The 8,266-nt window shown below is 44.6% G+C and overlaps 1 long non-coding RNA gene across 1 annotated transcript; it reads right to left on the bottom strand.

The window, feature by feature from the left end:
• Nucleotides 1-2,334: 2,334 nt before the first annotated feature.
• On the bottom strand, nucleotides 2,335-2,871 carry LOC132592613 (uncharacterized). The gene is made up of 2 exons (XR_009558108.1): nucleotides 2,659-2,871; nucleotides 2,335-2,474 (listed from the first exon to the last, which is right to left on the bottom strand). It is a non-coding gene; the product is annotated as an uncharacterized LOC132592613 (long non-coding RNA).
• Nucleotides 2,872-8,266: the final 5,395 nt, after the last annotated feature.

The following is an 8,266-nucleotide window of genomic DNA, read 5'->3' as shown; positions in this document are numbered from 1 at the left end:
ATCACATATTATTTGCAGCTTCCCAAGAAGAACTTTATAGAATATTTTCCCCTTTATTATTATTATTATTTAACTAATTATATCTTCAGGCCCCAACCCCCTACAGGCCTATTTTCAAAAGGATGTTTTACAGGAAATCAAATGCTAATACCATCCCCTCACCACCTTACCAACCTGCCAATGCATCACAGTGGCCACAACAATTTATTCCCATAAAAGACTTGAGAAACTAAGTAATTGAATTATGAAGGGCATTTTATCTCTTAGCTATAATGTTTCAGCAAGGTTTAGAAGTGCTGTTAACTTCCTCCCAGTGACTCAAAGGCAGACAAGAAAAGCCCTTGTGCCCAAGGTTGGAAATACATGCAAAAGCAGCAAGAATTATCTCAAGTTCACCCAATTGCCTCAAGATATACAAATGGTGTAGACTTAACAATGTGAAGGTTTTATGCATTATGTGTTATTATGTAGGAATGCTGAAATGTGTCAAATGGGACGGACAAGGGGGGGGAATGAGTTACAAGGATATTTCTTTTTTTATTTTAGACTGTGCCCTCAAGACTGTGCAACTGATATATAATTATGTTTTATGTTACGTGATATTCTGCAGAAACCTTGACCTATGTCTGACAAGTATATGTTATTTCCACAAAGGGGGGGGCATTTTTGTGTGTAATTGCTTTCATGTTTTATGTATAGTAAGTTATTGTATAGTGTAACATTCCTTATGCACCCAATGGTGGTATTATTCCTTATACGCCCAATGGAGGACTCGCCCAATGGAGGACTCATGTTTTCTAAAAGATCAGGCTATTGCATAGTCCATTGTTGAGATTTAGATCAATTTATGACCACATTTCCTTATCTCACCTGGCACTTTGTAGTGTGCCAGCCTTCTTTTTACCAAGAAGCAGTTTCAGGATTCATGAAACCAGCAGATACAAGAAGGTGTATATGCCTTGATTTACCTGGAATGATTCCTTATAGAATTAAATTGACCAATTTGGACATGTGCCCTTTTCAGAATGGTTTTTATGGGGCTGTATAAATTATAATTGGGTCAGTTCTAATTGGGCAAGTGAATCCAAGGTGCAAGTAGCTTTCTCCCTTTAAGAGTAACTGAGCAACTCCCTACTACAGTGCAAGACCAGAGCCTATAATAAAAAATCCCATAGAAAGCCCAAGGCAAAGGCATCTCTCTCATGACATGTCCAAACCTGTGGCAGCTATGGTGAGTGCCAGGTGACATGGTCGATATGAAAGCCCTAAGGGGATTCACCAGGGATTGTTGCTGCTGTGCCATGATGGAGGTGTGAGACCAGAGGAGAGCTAGCTTTGACACCTGACAACACACAAAAAGGTAAAAACAAACAAACAAACTACACTTTCCAGTCAATATTGGTGGATCTTCTGGTAAATGTAAAGCATAGACCACTTGTTTTTCCCATAAGTGCTAGAATACTGCTGCATACAGTGAAATGGAGAATACGTCACTGTCGATTATATGAGGCAATGATTGGTTGTTACACAACAATATTGCCTCAGAGAGGGGACACTGTTATAAAATCATATTGGGGGGGTTGCAGGACACCATTATTAATGAACAGAGAGGGGTAACCACAGCTTGACAGCTACGGCTACCCAGAGTCCTTCGCACCACCATTTCGCCGCCACAGCTTGGCTCTCCTTCCCTCCAGAGACCCGCACCCCCTCCGCAGGGATTAACATATTCAAACACCTCCTAAAATCCAACATAAACTCTGCATTTCCCCTTCGCCTAAGGACAAGCATATGCAACCCTTGCCTAGACATCTGCATTTCCCCTTCGCCTAAGGACAAGCATATGCAACCCTCGCCTAGACAATTATCACAGACAATTATCATAAACTCCACCAAGTAACGCAGCCCATTTTTATACAGCCTTACCATTTTATACAAACCTTATACAAACTTGCTATGAACTTTTACCTTCTCGTGATTATATGCTTGCTTCTTGTGATTATATGTCTGCTGGCCTTATGTGCCTTAAATGTGAGAAACCCCTTATATCCCTTGAAAGGCGTCCCTCCCTATATGCCTAAGAACCTAACCACAACCTCAGTATTACTCTTGATTAATTAGACTAGTGTTCCTCTGTATTAGAAAATAGGTTTGTTAGTATCTCTTTGTATTAGAAAATCACTGTTTTATATTTTAGAACTGTATACGTCAGGATGTATTAGAAATGTTTTCCATACTTATTTTCTGTGCAACCCTTCTCTGACCCCAAGCCCCCCTGAAACCTCCCCATCACCGTCCCATACCCAACGAAGGAAGACACGGACAATAGAAAGATTAGCTTGACAACTTTATTCAAATTAAACATGCCATAGTCCATCTTTCCGCGGCCTCAAGGAAAACACCTGCCAAAATCACCTCATGGAAATCGTCAGGAAATCGCTCCACTCCTGCGCCCATCTCGAAGGATTGCCCACCTGTCAAAACAAAGGGGAGTACCATCAACGACAGGAGAAGAGAGATTGACATCTCTCCATCTGAAAGGAAAAGTCATCTCCGCACCCAGCTAATCCGATCTCCCACCCACCGCCCTTGTCTCCCCCTCCCTCGCAGTCCAGAGATTTCCATGCAGGAACAGGAGGGTATATAGGGGGTCCTTACCATTTCCCGGGGTTCCTTCCTTCTTTCCAGAGGCAGGGACCCTACAGCTGTAGCTTTGCATTCTGCAATAAAGGGATCAGTTTGTTTTTCCTGACAGCATCGTGTGGTCTCTGTCATTTTCCCGGCGGAGCTGAACTTAGTGCAAATTTTGGAGCTTCCGACCCGCGTCTGTCCTTCTTAAAAGGCAACGCATTTTGGGGTACATTTTTCATAACAGCAACATGCTCCTCAAATTATTTTTTTAGCATCCCTTTTTGTCTGCTTGCATTTCTTTGGCCAAAGTTTACGTTCCTCATTTGGACAAGACTTCCATTTTTCTCCCCCAGGAAGCCTTCTTGCATCTAATAGCTTCTTTGATTCTGCTTCTGAACCATGCCGGCATCATCTTCTTGGCCCTGGCGGTACGGTACCTGTCATGATCTGTGGTATAAACCCCCAACTGAGCTCCTCATATTGAATCTTCAAACAATTTCCAAGCATTTTGGAGTGAGTGACTCTCTTGGCTTTGATTTTGCAACTTCGTTTTCTGCCAGTCCCCATTTTGAGGAAGCTTCCTACAGTATTTTGAAATCAAATGTGAACATTCTAGATGTTCTCGGCAATTGGCCATTTAATTTAATAGCACTATGGTCACAGCTGCCAACTGATTCAACAACACTTGACACCTCACACCAGGTCCTGGGCATCACTAAAAATTAAGTCCAGGTTTGCTGTCCCCTTGATCTATTCCATGCCCAGCTTAAAAGACCCCATCACTTAGAAGGAAGGTGAGAACAAGAGATTGCAAAAGAGGACTATATAATATTTTTGTATGTGACAACAATATTTTTGTTAGCCCCAAAATGGAAAACTCAGGATTTACCGACGATTGAAGAGTGGCAGACAAAAATGATAGACTATGTGGAATTAGCAAGACTGACTAGCAGGATCCGGAACCAGGGGGAAGCAAGGTTCCAAAGAGACTGGAGTAAATTTGTGGACTATATGGAAAAGAACTGTAGAAGTTTAAAGACACTTGCAGGACTGAAATAAATCCTACGAACTGACTTTAAATGGATGGAATAAAGGAACTGCGAGATAAGAGTTGAAAAGAAAACCAAATGAGGGGAGGGAGGGAAGTCAAGCTCGGCAGAGCATTGGGAATGAGAGATTTGGAGAGAATTGTTAAAAAGATAATTGTGTGTGTGTTGTTTTTGAGTGTTTGTTTTGTTTATTGTCTTTAATGTGTTTATTTGAAAATTTAATAAATTGTTTTTTTAAAAAAAAATGAAGGAAGGTGCAAATCTCTCCTGAGGTTCTGGGAGCAGGCTGTGCTTTGCACAGGGTTGGGCTCTGTGGCCCTCAAGACACAGTTGGATTACAACTCCCATCTGCCCCAGTCAGGAAGTTTCATGGATGATGGATATTGTAGTCCAATACCTGGAGGGCCACAAGGTTCCCCATCGTTAGAATAGAAGAATCCCTTAAACAGAATTCCCACCAGATGTCAGAGAGAAAAACATCTACCAGACTTTTAGAAGACATCTGAAGGAAGCCTTGTTAGGGAAGCTTTTAATGTTTAACAGACCATTGTGTTTCAATATTTTGTTGGAAGCCACCCAGTGTGGCTGGGGAAACCCAGCCAGATGGGTGGGGTATAAATAAAAAGGTAAAGGGGCCCCTGACCATCAGGTCCAGTCGTGTCCGACTCTGGGGTTGCGGCGCTCATCTCGCTCTATAGGCCGAGGGAGCCAGCGTTTGTCCGTAGACAGCTTCCGGGTCATGTGGCCAGCATGACAAAGCCACTTCTGGCGAACCAGAGCAGCGCATGGAAGCGCCGTTTACCTTCCCGCCGGAGCGGTCCCTATTTATCTACTTGCACTTTGATGTGCTTTCGAACTGCTAGGTGGGCAGGAGCTGGGACCAAGCAACGGGAGCTCACCCCGTTGCAGGGATTCGAACCGCCAACCTGATCAGCAAGCTCTAGACTCTGTGGTATAACCCACAGCGCCAGATGGGTGGGGTATAAATATATCATATTATTATTATTATTATTATTATTATTATTATTATTATTATTATCGTTGATAGACTGTCAGGAGGTGCCGTCAAGAGCTCACTGGCTATCTGCCTAGTGAAATCAGAGACACCGAGGGAGTTTTCTCAGTCCTTTTAATCCACAGAAACACAGGAAGATATGGAATGTACAACCTCACGCTTGAGCCGATGTTGCTCAGATTGCCGCTCCACCCCCCTGGCAGTTAATTCCTTGGGCTCAAACCCCTCCTGCTGCCTAAGGTGGCTGCTAAGGGAATCTCTCTGTCTCTGTTTGGCTTTCTGCTCCGAGACACGAAGGGCACGTCTGGTACGAGAGAGGAAGGGGGGGGCTCTCCAGAGACACTATATCACTTGGCTGCTGTTTCTAACACACCCGGCTCCTGTCTCTGTTCACTGCTATCTTGCTCCTGGTTCTTCACCATCCATTATTTCCCAGCTTCTTTCTTCTTCTGGGGTGTGTCCCGTCTCAAACCACCACGATCCTAGGTCCCCTTCCTCCTCTCTGAAAGGCTCTTAAGAGTGTACAGTTCACATCACTTCTGGTTTAGAATTACACCACCAAAGGACGGCACAGAAAGATCTCACATCAGTAGCACCAGATGAGGAAGGCCCTCGTCGTCCAAAGCCGCCCAGAGTGGCTGGGGGAACCCGGCCAGATGGGCGGGGTATAAATAATAAATTATTATTATTATTATTATTATTATTATTATTATTATTATTATTATTATTAAAGCTGGTGTCTCAAACTAGTACTACCGCCGCATTGCCGTCTTGGAAGACTTTGCAGGCAGCAAACTTCATGGATCGTGCTACTGAACCGTTGGTGAACTCCCAACGCTATTCCGCTTTTGCAGCATAAAATCCTATCGCCGGTGCAAGAGAACAGGGATTTCAGTGTGACAGAATGAAATCCCCTATAAAAGATTACTCGCAAGTATAACTTGCAAACTCAAGGGAGTTTAGGCCAGAAGTCTCTGGCAGGCTAGAGAGCTCACGAGTTGCATGTGCTAACTCAGCTGACATGCCTTCAGATGTTTTTCCTGTTTACAGATTCAGGCTGTGTTCTCTGCGGGTAAGCGAGCATTCCAACTTCATATGGGTGTAAAGAGAGCCCTACTGCGGTTTCTCTCTCCCTCCTCCCTCTTTCAAGATGTCTTTAGATAAGAGTCAGATATCTCACTTTGTGCATCTGAGTTCAGAAAGCAGAAAGACCTCTCAGTTAAAGGCAAACGGCTGCCTTTCTTCAAGTATCTTGCTTTCCACTTTTGTCATGTTTAATCAGGTCAGTAGTCTCCTGCTGTGAAAGAGCAAAGCAGTTAGAAGACTAGATCACTTATGCTGTGCAAGGGGATGAATTAGAAATATCACAGTATGGACGATTTATGATTTTGTTGGCATCCATCTCTCAAGAGACAGTGCAGTGTGCCTCTGGGAGTGAAGGTAAACCATAGGTTGGCAAACTAAGGCCCGGGGGCCGAATCCGACCCAATCACCTTCTCAACCCAGCCCAATCGCCTTCTCAATCCGGCCTGCAGACGGTCCGGGAATCAGTATGTTTTTACAGGAGTAGAATGTGTCCTTTTATTTAAAACACATCTCTGGGTTATTTGTGGGGCATAGGAATTCGTTCAATCCCTCCCCCCCCCCCAAAATAGTCCGGCCCCCCACAAGGTCTGAGGGACAGTGGACCAGCCCCCTGCTGAAAAGGTTTGCTGACCCCTGAGTTAAACTGTTGGAGGGTACACGCCAAAGGATAAATGGACATAAATCTGACATCAGGAACCACAAGACAGAGAAACCAGTAAGAGAACACTTCAATCTCCCAGGACATTCTATACAAGATCTCAAAGCAGCTGTTTTATTGCAGAAAAATTTCAGGAGCAGACTGGAAAGAGAAGTTGCTGAATTGGAACTCATTACCAAGCTTAAAACCATGGAACCACCTGGGATGAACAAAGACATTGGATTCTTATCTCATTATGCATGATCAAGCTCTCTTTAGCGCCTCAGCCCTTGCTTTTCCCCCGCAGGACCAATTGCAGTCATCAGCAGTCGTTAACAGCCATCTACAGGTTTACCACTCCTATCAGCCCATCACCCATTCCCACCCACCACCCACTGTATATACATAAGGGTCTGACTCTTCTGTTTCAAGTGTATCTGAAGAAGTGTGCATGCACATGAAAGCTCATACCAAAATAAAAACTTAGTTGGTCTTTAAGGTGCTACTGAAGGATTTTTTTTTTATGTTGGAGGGACACATTTTGTTGTAGCTGGGGCAGATGAAGGTGTCTGGATGTGCTGCTTCAGACTCACTGTGGCATTTCTTCTCTCCGAGCTCCTCTCATTCCTCCTCTGGTCCTTGCTATCTGTCTCCAGGCATTGCAGTCTCCGGCAAGGGATTCCCACATGGCAGGGTTGGTGTTACCAGCCTTCATGTAACATTTGCAGACATCTTTGTAACGCAGAGTTGGTCCGCCAATGGGCCAGGTGCCTGAAGCCAGCTCCCCACCTTGGGGGTCCTGCCATCTTCCATGCTGTGGACATGGCCAAACCAGTGTAGACATTGCTGAGAGGAGTGTGAACATGCTGGAAATGCAGACTTGGGAGGCAGCACCGAAGTGACTTCTGCAGGGCGCAAACCTGGGCAGTGTGTCTGGAGGTCCTGGGCTGTCCGGACGACAAGACACCCCCCCCTTTTTTTGGCCTTGCTGGTGTTGTCCCAATGAAAGCAAAATAATATATTTGGAACCAGCTTGGCTGCAGAAGTTGCTGGAAGGAGGCATAGAAGACATCTTAGGGACTCCACTCCAGATTTGTATATGGTTAACTCCTTAGCCTTAGGGGGTATGGGTTGTTCCTCGGGGTTTATCCCCTCCATTTCCCTCTACAGCAGGTGCAGAAACTGCCCTCTTGACCATTGGATCCACTACTGGTCTCGTCCGCTCAATCTGCCAGAGCTTGTCTTTGTATGCAGGGGATAGAAAAAGTCCATAACTTGCTGAGGATTTAAGATCCATTGGCTACCCTCACGTGGTTTAGCCAACCTAATCAGAGGTCAGCATTTAAAATTAAATAGCAATTAAATTAAGGTTTATATGCAGTTATGCCTATTGTTTGCAGGAATATAGAAATTCCCTGTGTGGATTAAACTTGTACTTAGTTTTGCACAATGAATCTGATGTGTACTAGCACAGACCTGCCGTAGTGGCCCTCTCTTCAATCTGCCATGGAAGTGTGGGTTCCCTTGTTCAAACCAATCCCAAAAGAGGAAAATTAAACCCTCCCTTGGAGGGATTGACTGGGCCCATTTCTCTGTCGACCCTGCATGGCTCCAGCTACTTCTAATCCCCATCAAGCTGAACCCCATTCCACTTTTCGCAATGTCCTCGGTGTGTGCACAGGCAACGATGCACAGCTGCCTTTGGCCAGGATTCAACCCTATAAAAAAGGATACTTTGCCCAAGAGAGCCCACGCAGTTCGGAGGGAAGGAAGTGTAAGAAGCAATCAAGAAGAAAAGGAAAGCAACTGTGAGGAACCTCAGACATATCCTTAGTGAGGAGCAGTGAA

Source organism: Zootoca vivipara, chromosome 9, assembly GCF_963506605.1.
Source record: "Zootoca vivipara chromosome 9, rZooViv1.1, whole genome shotgun sequence".
Taxonomy (NCBI): domain Eukaryota; kingdom Metazoa; phylum Chordata; class Lepidosauria; order Squamata; family Lacertidae; genus Zootoca; species Zootoca vivipara.
The sequence above is the reverse complement of the archived record's forward strand: the minus strand, read 5'-3'. Positions and strand labels throughout refer to the sequence as shown.